Consider the following 15,405-nt stretch of genomic DNA (forward strand, 5'->3'; position numbering starts at 1 on the left):
AAAACTTTCCAAAAAATTTTACGGACTACGCACGCAAGTCGAGAAATGATAAATGGTGCTTTTCGAGGTCTTAGAATACAGAATTACTTATTAAATTTAAAGATGACATTTTGGGTCATCACATTCTCCACCTCTAAAACAAACGTTCCTCCTTGAACGGAGTTAGAAAAAGTACCTGAGCTGGAGAAAAGGTGTGGATATTTACTCCGCATGTCCGACTCGGACTCGCAGGTAGATGCCTCTACCGGCTGACCTCTCCATTGCACCCGAACTGAAGGATAACTCTTAGACCTCAACTGTGGGACTTGCCGGGCTAGAATAGCCACCGGCTCCTCCTCGTAAGTCAAATCTTTATCCAATTGGATTGAGCTGAAATCTAACACATGGGACGGATCACCATGATATTTTTGGAGCATAGACACATGGAACACCGGATGAACCGTTGATAGATTAGGTGGTAATGCAAGCCTGTAGGCTACTTCACCCACCCTTTCAAGAATTTCAAAGGGTCCGATATACCTAGGACTCAACTTGCTCTTCTTTCCGAACCTCATTACACATTTCATAGGTGAAACCCGGAGCAATATTCTTTCTCCAACCATGAATGCAATATCACGAACTTTACGGTCGGCATAACTCTTTTGCCTAGACTGAGCTGTGTAAAGTCGATCCTGAATAATCTTGACCTTATCCAAGGCATCCTGTACCAAATCGGTACCCAACAACCGAGCCTCTCCCGGTTCAAAATCTCCAACTGGCGAACGGCATCGCCTTCCGTATAATGCCTTATATGGAGCCATCTAAATGCTTGACTGGTAGCTATTATTATAAGCAAACTCCGCAAGTGGCAAGAACTGATCCCAAGAACCTCCAAAGTCTATAACACAAGCGCGAAGCATATCTTCCAATATCTGAATGGTGCGCTCTGACTGTCCATCTGTCTGTGGATGAAATGTTGTGCTCAACTCAACCCGCGTGCCTAACTCACACTGTACATCCCTCCAGAAGTGTGAGGTAAATTGCGTACCTCGATTTGAAATAATAGACACGGGCATACCGTGTAGGCGGACAATCGCACGAATGTAAATTTCAGCTAACCTCTCTGAAGAATAGGTAACTGCCACTGGAATGAAATGTGCTGACTTGGTCAACCTTTCCACAACGACACAAACTGCGTCAAATTTTCTCTGAGTCCGTGGGAGCCCAACAACAAAATCCATAGTGATACGCTCCCACTTCCACTTAGGAATTTCAAACTTCTGAAGCAAACCACCAGGTCTCTGATGCTCGTACTTAACTTGCTGACAATTCAGACACCGAGCTACATATGCAACTATATCCTTCTTCATTCTCCTCTACCAATAATGCTGCCGTAAATCTTGATACATTTTAGTGACACCTGGATGAATAGAATACCTGGAACTACCCTGCATTCGCAGAACTCCATCTTCCCCCACAGCAACCTGTTTGGCATCACTGTGCCGCACCGTGTACTTAAGGACAAGTAAATGAGGATCATCATACTGCCTCTCTCTGATGCGCTCATATAAAGAAGACCGAGCGACTGTGCAAGCTAGAACCCGACTGGGTTCTGAAACATCTAATCTCATGAACTGATTAGCCAAAGTCTGAACATCTGCAGCTAATGGCCTCTCACCAACCGGAATATACGCCAGACTGCCCATACTCACAACCTTTTTACTCAAAGCATCGGCCACCACATTGGCCTTTCCGGGATGATACAAAATGGTGATAGCATAGTCTTTCAACAACTCCAACCATCTTCTCTGCCTCAAATTAAGATCCTTTTGTTTGAATAGATACTGAAGGCTATGATGATCAATAAATACCTCACACGAGACACCGTAGAGGTAATGCCTCCAAATCTTCAGCCCATGAACAATGGCTGCCAATTCTAAGTCATGAACATGATAATTCTTCTCGTGAACTTTCAGCTGCCGCGACGCATATGCAATTACCTTGCCATCTTGCATTAATACTGCACCAAGCCCAATGTGAGATGCATCACAATATACCGTATACGATCCTGAACCTATGGGTAATACCAATACTGGCATCGTAGTCAAAGCGGTCTTGAGCTTCTGAAAGCACATCTCACACTCATCTGACCATCTGAATAGGACACCTTTTTGGGTCAATCTGGTCAATGGGCTTGCTATAGATGAAAACCCTTCCACGAACCGACGATAATGACCTGCTAAACCCAGGAAACTCCGGATCTCTGTAATTAAAGTAGGTCTAGGCCAATTCTGAACAACCTCAATCTTCATAGGATCCACCTTTATGCCTTCTGCCGATACAACATGCCCTAAAAAGGCAACTGAGTCTAACCAAAACTCATATTTTGAAAACTTGGCATATAACTGATTATTCTTCAAGGTGTGAAGCACACTTCGAAGATGTTGTTCATGTTCCTCTCGACTGCTGGAGTAAATCAAGATATCATCAATGAATACAACCATAAAAGAATCCAAATAGGGCTTGAACACCCGATTCATTAAATCCTTAAATGCTGCTGGGGCATTTGTCAACCCAAATGACATCACTAGGAATTCGTAATGCCCATACCGAATTCAAAAAGCTATTTTAGGGACATCAGATGCCCTAATCTTCAACTGATGGTAACCAGACCTCAAATCAATCTTTGAAAATACCTTGGCACCCTAAAGCTGATCAAATAAGTCATCAATTCTTGGCAGCGGATATTTGTTTTTGATAGTGGCCTTGTTCAACTACCGATAATCTATACACATCCGCATAGAGCCATCTTTCTTCTTTACAAATAATACTGGTGCACCCCAGGACGAGACACTGGGTCTAATGAATCCCTGATCAAGCAAGTCTTGTAACTGCTCTTTCAATTCTTTCAACTCCGGCGGGGCCATACAATATGGTGGAATAGAGATGGGCTGAGTGCCCGAAGCCAAATCAATATAGAAGTCAATATCTCTGTCGGGTGGCATCCCCGGCAAATCTGCAGGAAATACTTCTGGAAATTCACGAACAACTGGTACTGAGTCCGTAGAAGGAACATCCGCACGGGGATCGCGAATATAAGCCAAATAGGCTAGACACCCTTTCTCTACCATACGCCGAGCTTCCATATAAGAAATAACCCTGCTGGCAGAATGACCAGGAGTTCCTTTCCACTCTAACCGAGTTAACCCCGACATGGCTAGGGTTACTGTCTTGGCATGACAATCCAATATACCTAAGATGACATCAAAATCTACTATATCAAGAAGTAGAAGGTCCACACTAGCCTCAATATTACCAATAGTAACCACACACGAACGATAGACATGATCTACTACAACAGAGTCTCCCACCGGTGTAGATACACACACAAAAGCACTCAAAGAATCACAAGGCACAACCAAATATGAAGCAAAATAGGAGGACACATATGAATAAGTAGATCCTGGATCAAATAGAACTGAAGCATCTCTATGGCAAACTGGAATAATACATGTGATCACAGCATCAGATGACTCGGCCTCAGGCCTAACTGGAAAAGCATAAAATCTGGGCTGGGCCCCACCACTCTGAACTGCGTCCCTGGGACAGCCTCTGACTGGCTGGCCTCCACCTCTAACGGTCTGACCTCCACCTCTAATGGCCTGACCTCCACCTATAATAGCCTGACCTCCACCTCTAGCTGCCTGACCCCTACCTCTAGCTGGCTGAGCAGGCGGTGAAGCAACCGGTGCCGGTATGATGGCACGAGAATCTTGCCGAGATCTGTTACTCGCCAATCTAGGGCAATACCTCCTGATATGACCAATGTTCCAACACTTATAACACCCATCCTGATGCCGTGGCTGTTGAAGCTGAAGCTGACCCAAATGGGCCAGATAACCGATGTAGTAACTCTAGAGTGGTGATGCACTGATAGGAGCTGAATGTGCACTGAATGCTGGCTGCCCAGAGTAAGGCATAATAGGACCGTGACTCCCTGAAGTACCGGGAGATACATGAAATGCTGAATGAAACGGTCTGGGAGGATGACCCCTATTAAAATTACCTCTGCCTCTAGACGAGGCACCACTGAAACCACTGAACTGACGAGGCCTCTTATCAGACCTCTGCCCTCTCTCCTGTGCAAGAACCATCTTGATCCTCCTTGCGACATTAGCAGCCGCCTAAAAAGAAATCTCACTTCCTGTCTCCTTGGCCATCTGAAGTCTGATAGGGTGAGTGAGTCCCTCAATAAACCTCCTCACTCTCTCTCCCTCCGTAGGTAGTAAAAGGAGAGCATGACAGGCCAAATCCACAAAACGAGACTCATACTGAGTAACAATAATACTACCCTATTGTAGACGCTCAAAGTGCTTGCGGAATTCCTCCCTCAGTGTGATAGGAAGAAACTTCTCCAGAAATAGCCGAGAGAACTGCTCCTAGGTAAGTGCAGGCGATCCAACTGGTTTGGTCAATGTATAATCTCTCCACCATCTCTTGGCGGAACCCGTCATCTGAAATACAGCAAAATCAACCCCATTGGTCTCAACTATACCCATGTTCTGTAGCACCTCGTGACATCGTTCAAGATAATCTTGTGGGTCTTCAAAAGGTGTACCACTGAAGTGAACTAGAAAGAGCTTGGTAAACTTATCCAGTCTCAATAAGGCCTCAAAAGACATGGCAGGCCTATCACCGATCTGTGCCGCAACAACTGGCTGAACTACCCCAACCGGCGGGGCTGCTGGAGCCTAATTCTGGGGAGCCATCTGCTCCGGAGCGGGAGTAGTGGGAGTTTGTGCTCTTCCCCCAGCCTGTGAGATGGCTGGTGCCACTAGAAATGTACCATTCTGGGCCACACCCTCCATAAGACTTACCAAACGGACTAGAGCATCCTGAAGTACTGGAGTGGCTATGAATCCTTCCGGGACCTGAACTGGTCCAACTGGTACATTCTGAATTGGAACCTCCTCCTGAAGGTCCACCTGAGGTTCTTCAAAAGGTGCAGCAGCTCGAGCTCTGGATTGAGCTCTACCTCGGCCTCTGCCTCGGCCTCTAGCACGACCTCAGCCTCGACCTCTACCCCTGGCCATAGTTGCCACTGGGGGTTCTGGTCCCTGACCATCTGTAGAGATATTACATGTTCTCACCATCTGCGAGAGAATAAGAGTAGAATGGTTCAATCATCGATGATAAAATAAAATCGCACGACAGAATAAGAAAGAAGTGATATTGTTCCTAAACTTCATAGCCTCTAAGAGATAAGTACAGACGTCTCCGTACCGATCCTTCAGACTCTACTAAGCTTGCTCGTGACTCGTGAGACTTATGTAACCTAGTGCTCTGATACCAACTTGTCACGACCCGAAATTCCCACCTTCGAACCGTGATTGCGCCTACATTTCACTTGCTAGGCAAGCCAATGTTAGAATAATATTATTCATTTTTAAAATAATTTTTAAATTTACTAATAACAGAGAACAATTGCGGAAGTAACGTCTGAAATATAATGAATAATCTATAAAAATAACGGTGTCTAGATACCATCCCAGAATTGGTGTCACAAGTGCACGAGCTTCTAGAATTATACAAATAAAGGTCTGAAATAAAATAAAGTTGTCTGGAAATAAACACATAGCTAAAGTAAAATAGACGGGGACTTCAGAACTGCGGACGCCATGCAGTTATACCTCAAGTCTCCTCTGGTAGCTGAAATCCGAGCAAGTCTATGGTACGCCGCTGGGACCAACTCCAAAATCTGCACAAGAAGTGCAGAGTGTAGTATCAGTACAACCGACCCCATGTACTGGTAAGTGCTGAGCCTAACCTCGACGAAGTAGTGACGAGGCTAAGGCGGGTCACTTACATTACCTGTACGCAATATTAGTAACAACAACAATAATAGAAATAAATTAGGTAATTCATTTATAATAATTGAAGCCAACTCAACAGTCATAACCAATTGTCATATCCATCAATTCTGTTGTAGCGTGCAACCCGCTCTCATAATATATTCACATTCAATTTTGTTGCAGTGTGCAACCCGCTCTCACAATATATTCACGTTCAATTCTGTTGCGGCGTGCAACCCGCTCCTCCAACATATTCATTTACCAATTCTTATAGAAGAAATTTTCCTAATAAATGCAACAATTAATATAAAATTATAAGACAATAAGCATACAATAATTATGATTTAATTATGAAACAAACAATGACAAATAGCAAGTTATTATGGAAATCAGAGAGAAAATAGGCAGTTTAATATTTAATATGCTAAATGTCAAATAACAATTAAGACACATAATTCAAATAGCATGTAACAATTAATGCAAGAATTCAAGGATTAATATTTGACAAAGAATAGGAGAGAAATAATTATTATAATAATTAATTCATGATTTAAAATAATTTATGATTTTTCAAGTAAGTAAGCAAACAATTAATTTGACGACGTATAGACACTTGTCACCTCGCCTATACGTCGTTCACATAACAAATAATTTAAGGGTTCTATTCCCTCAAGTCATGGTTAACCACGACACTTACCTCGCTTTGCAAATTCCAATCAATTACTCGACCACAACTTTTCCTTTTAAATTTGTCTCCAAAAGCTTCAAATCTATTCACAAATAATTCGATATACTCAATACGAATCATAGGAATTAATTCCATATGAATTTACAAATTTTCCGGATAAAAATCCAAAATTCATTAAAATATTCGGCAGTGGGACCCACGTCTCAAATCCAAAAAAACTTATGAAATCCGAACACCCATTTTGAGATGAGTCCAACCATACAAAAATTATCCAATTCTGATGTCAAATGGACCTTCAAATCTTAAATTTTTCATTTTTGGAAGATTTTATAAAAATCTGAATTTTCTTCCAAACTTTTACGGATTCATGATATAAATGAGTATGAAATCATGAAATATAATTAATATAGGATAAGGAACACTTACCCCAATATTTTATCGTGAAAATCGCCCAAGAATCGCCTAAATCCAAGACTTGAAACTCAATATGAGTAAAAATGGCGACTTCCGAATTTATGGTCTCTGCCTAGTCATTTTCACATCTGCGGATAAAAGTTCCGCATTTACGGACTCGCATTTGCGATGCCAGGCTGCCAGGTGATGTTCCGCATCTGCGAATACTCCAGTCGCACCTGCGACATCCGCTTCTGCGCAAAATGGCCGCACCTGCGAAGACCCCAGGCCAGCCCGGTCCCGCATCTGCGTGATTTGGTGCGCATCTGCGGACATGCTTCTGTGATCAAAGCCTGAACATGCTTGGGCGCATCTACGATGGAAGGCTCGCTTCAGCGGTCAAAACTCCGCAGGTGCGATTACTACAAAAGGAAAAATTCAGATTTTGCTTAAGTCTAATTCTTGATCCGATTTCAATCCGTATCACTCTCGAGGTACTCCAGATCCCGTACGAATATACCAACAAGTCCAGAAACATAATACTGACTTACTTAAGTTTTCAATTCACGCCAAACAAGATCAAAATTTCAATTCACACCTCGATTCGAACTTTTAAGTTTTAAACTTTTCAATTTGCAAATCTTGTGCCAAAACATATAAAATGAATCTGGAATGACTTCAAATTTGGCACACAAGTCATAAATGACATAACAGAGCTATTAAAATTTCCAGAATTGGATTCCGGCTCTGATATCAAAAAGTCAACCCCGTGGTCAAACTTGGAACTCTTTAGCCTTTAAATTGCTAGTTCCGTTAAATGGTCATAACTTGAGCTAGGGACCTCCAAATTAAATTCCGGGCATACGCCCAGGTCCCAAATCACGATACGGAGTTATTGGAACTGTCACAACATTTATCCGGGTCCGTTTGCTAAAAATGTTGACCAAAATCAACTCAGTTGAGTTTTAAAGCTCTATTTCACATTTTAATCCATTTTTTACATGAAAACTTTCCGAAAAATTTTACGGACTGCGCACTCAAGTCGAGGAATGATAAATGATGCTTTTAGAGGTCTTAGAATACAGAATTACTTATTAAATTTAAAGATGACATTTTGGGTCATCACACTTACATATTCGGTACAATATTTCGTACTGACGTCCCTTTTGCCTAGGGACGCTGCGTTTTATGCCCGTAGGTCTCGATAGATAGGTTGAAAGTCCTCCAAGTAGGCGATCAGCTCAGCGGAAGATGTTGGTGCACTCCATTTGCTCCGGAGTTACTTGTTTGGTCAGTATGATTTAGATGTGTATTGTTTGGTATGGCGAGGCTCTGTCCCTACCTTTATGACAATTATATATTCTTAGAGGCTTGTAGATAGATGTCATGTACGTAAAAGATTGTATGGCCTTGTCGGCCTATGTTCAGTGTATGAGTGGTTATTTTGGTCTTATAGGCCCATATGTCTTATGTATAAGTTGGTGTTACATATTGTATTCTACCTAGCTCACGGCAGCCTCTTCGGCTCAGTTATCTATGATAGTATGATACGAAAAGATACGTTATGTTGGTACTCGATTGAGTAAGGTACCGGGTGCCCGTTGCGGCCTATCGGTTTGGGTCGTGACATAAGTGGTATTAGAGCAGTTCTGTCCTAGGGAGTCTACAAGCCATGTCTAGTAGAGTCTTGTTTATGGGTATGTCGTGCACCACACTTATAAGAAGGAGGCTACAGGGCATTTAAGACTGTCACTCTTTCTTCTTACTCTAGATCGTGTGGTAGAGCTCCGTTGTAAGAACTCAATTTCCTAAACTCTATCTTATTCATAATACGACGATACCTACATCCAGAAAGATGGTTGGTAGAGATATAGCTGTGGAAGAATTGAGTTAGAGAAACTCGAGTTTACATCAGTCCTATGATGGATAAATGTGAGGTCTTCAGCAGAACATGTGTGTACCTTACGTGTAAGCTTCTTGATAAGGAGCCTTAATACAAGAATATCTATCCACCTCTATGGTGAAAGGCAATAAGAGGTTCAGAAGATAGATACAAGCTTCAACAAGTAAAAGGAGCCAGATGAGTAGGGTACGAGGTACCCAGTTAATGAAGATTACCGGTATTTTCAACTCCGGCAGAAAAGTATAAGCATTGTGACTTACCTTCAACAGTAACGGACGTATGTAGAATTGGCCACACCCATCTAAGTTATACCTTATTGGGGGCTAACATGTGTAGTTTAAGAAAAGGCCAGGATATTAGGATCCGGCTGGGGATAGAGTAACCCAAAAGGGTAAATGGATTGTTTGTGTTAGTTGGCATTTCTAAAGGATATTACAAAGGTGCTAATAGATCTCCTTGTGAGGCACCCAGATGGTGCACTTTAGAATATTACAATTAGATGTGGTACGGAAAGCCTGGAAGGGATATATATTACCTTAGTGTGGCTCGCGTCCCTAGTAGAGCGATAATGTTAAGCAACCCCAAGAGCCACTGGATGGAGCAAGGGGAGCTAAAAGCAAAAGAATGTCTTGTTTGAGTTTTCAGAATAAAGTGATAGACATAAATGTTAGCAGGAAATAAGAAAAGAGTTAATGAAGCATTATGAGTAAGATATGATACATGGATGACAACGGTGGATTAAAAAGATGACAGTATTACAGAGTCTATAGTCAATTAAAGGAAAAGACGAGAGGTGACAGGCCTTGAGACAATAAAAGAGTATAGGCCATAAAGTCATATCCTCATTTCAAGAAATAAGTTCGTAACTCCAACGCGACTAACGGAAGGAAAAGTTAGACTCTAAAAAAATAGAAATCAGTATGGGCTGGTGAACAAGATAAACTAAATATGAATTAGGGACTGAGTGATTGGATAATAGTCAGCATCATGAGAATTTCAGATTTTGTTCCGGCGATAATTGAGTGGACAACAGAAGAAGATTAATGAGAAATTCAGAGAATGGTCATTCAGGAAGACGCTTCCCTAAAGATAGCAAGGTGAGTAAAGTTAAGCTTAAGGGACTGTATGTGCCAGTTATACTAAGTGTCACCCTCGCGAGTGAGGAATTTCATTATCCTTGGTACTGAAGGATTACCGCGAGGCGAGTAAGGATCATCGATGATGTGAAAAGATGTCAAAGATGAGAGGGTAAAATATCTATAAGTAGATTATCGTAACACTAAATCTTAGTGCTCCCCTAAAGGGGGGAATATGGTGTGATGTGGCATTAGGTCAGAATTAAGTAGTTCTAGTAATTATGGAAATGGTAAAGGAAGAATGTGATAAGAATAAGAAATGGATAAGATTGCACTTATTTAAGTCCTGCAGATACTCTACGATTCCAGAACATTATGCAAACACGACGTCAAGGAGAGGAGGTAAGGGTTCCTGCCCGAGATGTTATTGATAGATAAGGAGCCAGTGCGGGACGTAAGTTAAGATAAAGGAAATGACCCATGAAAGATTACACAGAATATTGATATGAGAATGAGCCAATGAGTAGTTAGTAGTTGATTTAGGAAGAGCCTAGTTATGGCTAGACAAGAGGATACAGACAAATCAATAGATCGTGCAAGATAAACGGAGTGAACCCCAACATGGGGAATTCAGTCTCGCAGATATGACATCGTGACCTTGAGAAATATTCGGATAGGAGTTGGGGTAGTTAAAGATACCGTATGAGTGTTAAGGGAAGACAGTCAAAACTTCAGTTCGGGAGCAACCGTACAAGCATATAAGTGTGGAGGTAAGTAACTAAGGAATTTTATATGTGAGTACGAACATCAAAAATTCTGTCGAGTATACGATGTAATAAGCTCGCAGCCTTGCAAGAATCAGAGGGTCCTCCCTAAGTACTATAATGATAGACTAGCGGAGGAAATAAGGAAGAAGGCTTTAACCAAGCACAGTCACCTAAAGAGGAAATGGCCATGTAACAACAGTCTCACAACAACATTGTATGCACTCCATTAGCAGATGCCACCTATCGTGGCTAATGAACGGGAAGAAAAAAAAATATATATATCAAAATCAAAAGGTGATATTCAAGATCATATGGGTTGTATAGAATTCGAATAGGTGTGGGCATTAAAATAAGCTAAGTATGCACGCAACAAGGAGGAAGAACGACTAGGAAAAGCAATTGCTTGTATTTAAAGAAAGTTGAGAAGGAATGAAAGGAATTATTCGATCAATGATCCAGAGATAATTACATAATGAATGTACCTAAGATTTCGGAGTATTATCCATGCGGCATATATTTTGACAATCATACAGCCGTAGAAGATTCCGGTATAGGTTAAAAGAAAGAATTGAGCCCAGGTCATAGACAAAAGATTGAATTGTTATAAGATTGCATCATGGATATTCCATAGTGTCCATGAAGGGCTAAAGTAAATACTACTGCCATGAGCTACAGATCGGAAGATAGCTTAAGCCTACATAAAGGTTGATCAGAAGGAAGAGGAAACTAAAGAGTTACAACAACGAAGTAAATCAGGAGTCTGATTATTGGACCTAGAAAATTATAGAAATTGCGCTTGGAACATGTCAGAATCACTCTTAATATCAGAGGTGCAAGAGAGATAATGCAACAACCATATTCTATAATGGCTTTATAAGGAATCCAGTTAGAAGAAGTACCAACCTTATAAGAAGTCGGTATGAAGCTCTCACCGGATTGTGTATACACCAGAGGTGCAAGTATTATAATAGAGCTTTAATTTGTGAATATGAATTATACCTATGTGGAAAGGAGGTCATGAAAGAGATAGAAGATGTGATGTGAGATTTTAAGGTAAGTAAGGTAAAAGTAAACAACATACGAGATACTCAGATGCAGAAGGTTGGGAATAGTCCATACTTCGGATAGAAGGCTAGAACCGTGGGGATTCAATATCCAGGAATGATAGCGGCATCGTCAGTGTCATATCTTATAGCATATGGTTTCTAGGTATCGAGAGGTCTAGTTAAGAAAGTAAAAGAAGAGTTGGAGACAATGTGATGTCTCGCTTGATGTTCCAGAATAACACAAGAAAATCTATGGTGCAAGGAAGTTGAAGGTAGGCTGCGAGTAGTATAAATGGATATGTATGGGTCGCAAGCTAAAGTATGGTAGAGCGACAAGATTGTAGGAAGACAGGAGTAAGGATAAGAAAGGGTGAATAAGAAGGTGACGAGAATGGGTCAGTTCTCGGGATTAAGCCCATGAAAACATGAGAGCCGATGGGTTCTCTAAGTTATAGAAGGCTCAGTATAGCCTGAATGAACTCAAATGAGTCTATGACTAGTAGCATTTAGAAGAGATGGAATGCTGCCCTGGTAGTGAAATAAGAGTGTGATTGCGATATATAAAGGATGACGTTTAGGCCTTCGAGTGAGTAATGATTTAAAGAGGATTTCATGGATTATACGAGATTAAAATACCCACGAAAGTGAATTACATTGGGATGCTATAAAATACGATCATTGAAGTACAATACACCCCTAAGTGGATTAGGAAAGTCACTTCAAATGTTCCCCGATGAGACGTGAGCCCTAGCGGTAGTGTTACATAAGAGGCCAAGTTATCGGTATTAAGATGAATCAATAATGGATGGACAAAGGTCACAAAGTATGAGACAAGATTAGGCCGTCATTATTAAGATGAACAGTAATGAGGGGGCATTAAAGGACTTAGCTTATTGCATATAGGATAAGCAACGAAAGTAACATGGAGTTCGGTAGCAACCCTCAATAACGATAAATCAAAGTAAGAGTTATGGCAGTAAAGTCATACAGATGGATAAACGGATCTATAACAGAAGGTAGCAACAGTTACGAGATTAGAAGGATTCCAACTACAAGTCGTGGTGTGAGAAAGAAGCTTAAATGGGGGAATGCCCTGGCCCTTAGAATTATTCACAGAACAATTGCTTAGATGGAAAGGAAAGTACTAAAGTATTCAGAGGACATAAGTTATGAAAATGATAAGTATATCAGTCAACATTCGAGGACGAATGTTCCAAAGGGGGAATGATATTACATCCCGCATTTTTGTACGATAAAGTTTCGTCGTAAGTTAATCGACGCAAGTTTGGGAATGAAATTATTTCGTGATTATAAGCATTATACTATTTTAAACAAGTGATGAGTAAATTGTTAAAGGTGAGAGGGTAAGCAAATAGAAGAAAATGAATTTCGTCGAAGTTTGACATTTTGGGATAAGATACGGCCCGAGATAAAATACCCGGTATTTATGGACTAGTGCCATATAAGGTACCACATGACCATGATAGTAAGATGTATAAAGTATAATAAAAGTGAGTAATATTTTAAGTAATTTTAGATAATTCTTAATTATGTGGATATTTGGTTAATTATGATTTTTTGGTGGAAGATTAACCATGTAATTAAGAAAATGGGTGGATAAACTTTGGATAAGCTTAAATCCACCCCAACGTGGCAGCAACCCATGTCTAAAGTAATGACTATTGAATTACAAAACAAGGTGTCATATTTGGAGGAAATTGTTGGCCAAGTAAGCCTTATAAAGTGGGTCCCACATCCATTATAATAACAGACATCTCTAACAAAGAGAGATGATATGAAATGTGAGATTTCCATAAGAAATTTTCAGCAAGGTTTATTCCCCATTTCAAAAATAAAAGTATACTATGCACTTAGCCCTAAAAAACGTGGAAAGAATGACTATGTTAGTCATCTTTACAATTGTGTTCAATTGATATCAAAAATCAATTTTCTGAGGAGATTTTGGAGTTCATATGGGACTTTATGTTAAAATAGCAACGACAGTTCTTAAAATTGTGAAGAAATTCATACGAAATTATACTGCGTAATAGCAACGGGATTTTGCGATTCTAAAGGAGTACAGTGCAACCTTTTCCAAGAATATCATACGGATTTTTTCCTACTACAGGTATGTTAAAGCTAATCCCTTCTTTCATTTTTGCATGATCTCGTAATTACACTAGTTTGATAGCGAAACATAAAGAAAAATCCATATCTCGAAATTTACGTATATTTTTCTAGTTTTGTAAGTTACAATATTCTCTTTATCGGGACTTCATATCTAATTGAGTATTTCTTTTTTTCCAGTCATGAGAGCAGAGAATCTATATATACAGTATTACAGTATTTTCATTACCATCGAGCTATAATCGATGGGAAGGCCCCTATTGGGCAACCTCTGATCAGATGGTAAGTTATATACCGAGCCTACTGTGGCCGAGCGCCTATGAGCGAGCCCAGTTGGCCGAGATACAGAGCCTAGTATGGCCGAGCGCCTATGAGCGAGCCTACTACGGCAGAGCAGTTATATATATGCCAAGCCTTATAAGGCCGGACATCTATTTTACTTACTATATTGAGAGAGTTGAGTCAGTATCAGCAGGTAAGCATATCTTCAGATTATCATTGACTTCCAATTGCTTTCAGTTATTATATTATCAGTTCAGTTTCAGCTTTCAGTATAGTTCCTTACATACTCGGTACATTATTTTGTACTGACATCCCTTTTACCTGGGGACGCTGTGTTTTATGCCTGCAGGTCTCGATAGACAGGTCGAGAGTCCTCCAAGTAGGCGATCAGCTCAGTGAAAGATGTTGGTGCACTCCATTTGCTCTGGAGTTGCTTGTTTGGTCAGTATGATTTAGATGTGTATTGTTTGGTATGGCGGGGCTCTATCCCTACCTTTATGACAATTATATATTCTTAGAGGCTTGTAGACAGATGTCATGTACGTAAAAGTTTGTATGGCCTTGTCGGCCTATGTTCAGTGTACGAGTGATTATTTTGGTCTTATAGGCCCATATGTCTTATGTATAAGTTGGTGTTACATGTTGTATTCTACCTAGCTCACGGCAACTTCTCCGACTCACTTATCTATGGTAGTATGATACGAAAAGATACGTTATTTTAGTACTCGATTGAGTAAGGTACCGAGTGCCCATCACGACCCATCGGTTTGGGTCGTGTGAATTCAGATGGCTTCCTATGAGGCATTATACGGGAGGCGGTGCCAATCGCCAGCTGGATGGTTCGAGCCGGGGGAGGCTTGGTTGTTTGGTATAGATTTGGTACAGGATGCCTTGGATAAGGTCAAGATTATTCAGGATCGACTTCACACAACTCAGTCTAGGCAGAAGAGTTATGCCGACCGTAGAGTTCGTGATGTTCAATTCATGGTCGGAGAGAGAGAGAGAGAGAGAGAGTATTGCTTTGGGTTTTCCCCATGAAGGGTGTGATGAGGTTCGGAAAGAAGGGCAAGTTGAGCCCTTGGTACATCGGACCCTTTGAGATTCTGGAGAGAGTGGGTGAGGTGGCTTACAGGCTTGCATTGCCACCTAGTTTATCAGCAGTCCATCCAGTGTTCCATGTGTCTATGCTTCGGAAGTATCACAGAGATCCGTCCCATGTATTAGACTTCAGCTCAGTCCAATTGGACAAGGATTTGACTTATGAGGAGGAGCCGGTGGCTATTCTAGCCTGG

This window comes from Nicotiana tomentosiformis, chromosome 8, assembly GCF_000390325.3.
Source record: "Nicotiana tomentosiformis chromosome 8, ASM39032v3, whole genome shotgun sequence".
NCBI lineage: Eukaryota > Viridiplantae > Streptophyta > Magnoliopsida > Solanales > Solanaceae > Nicotiana > Nicotiana tomentosiformis.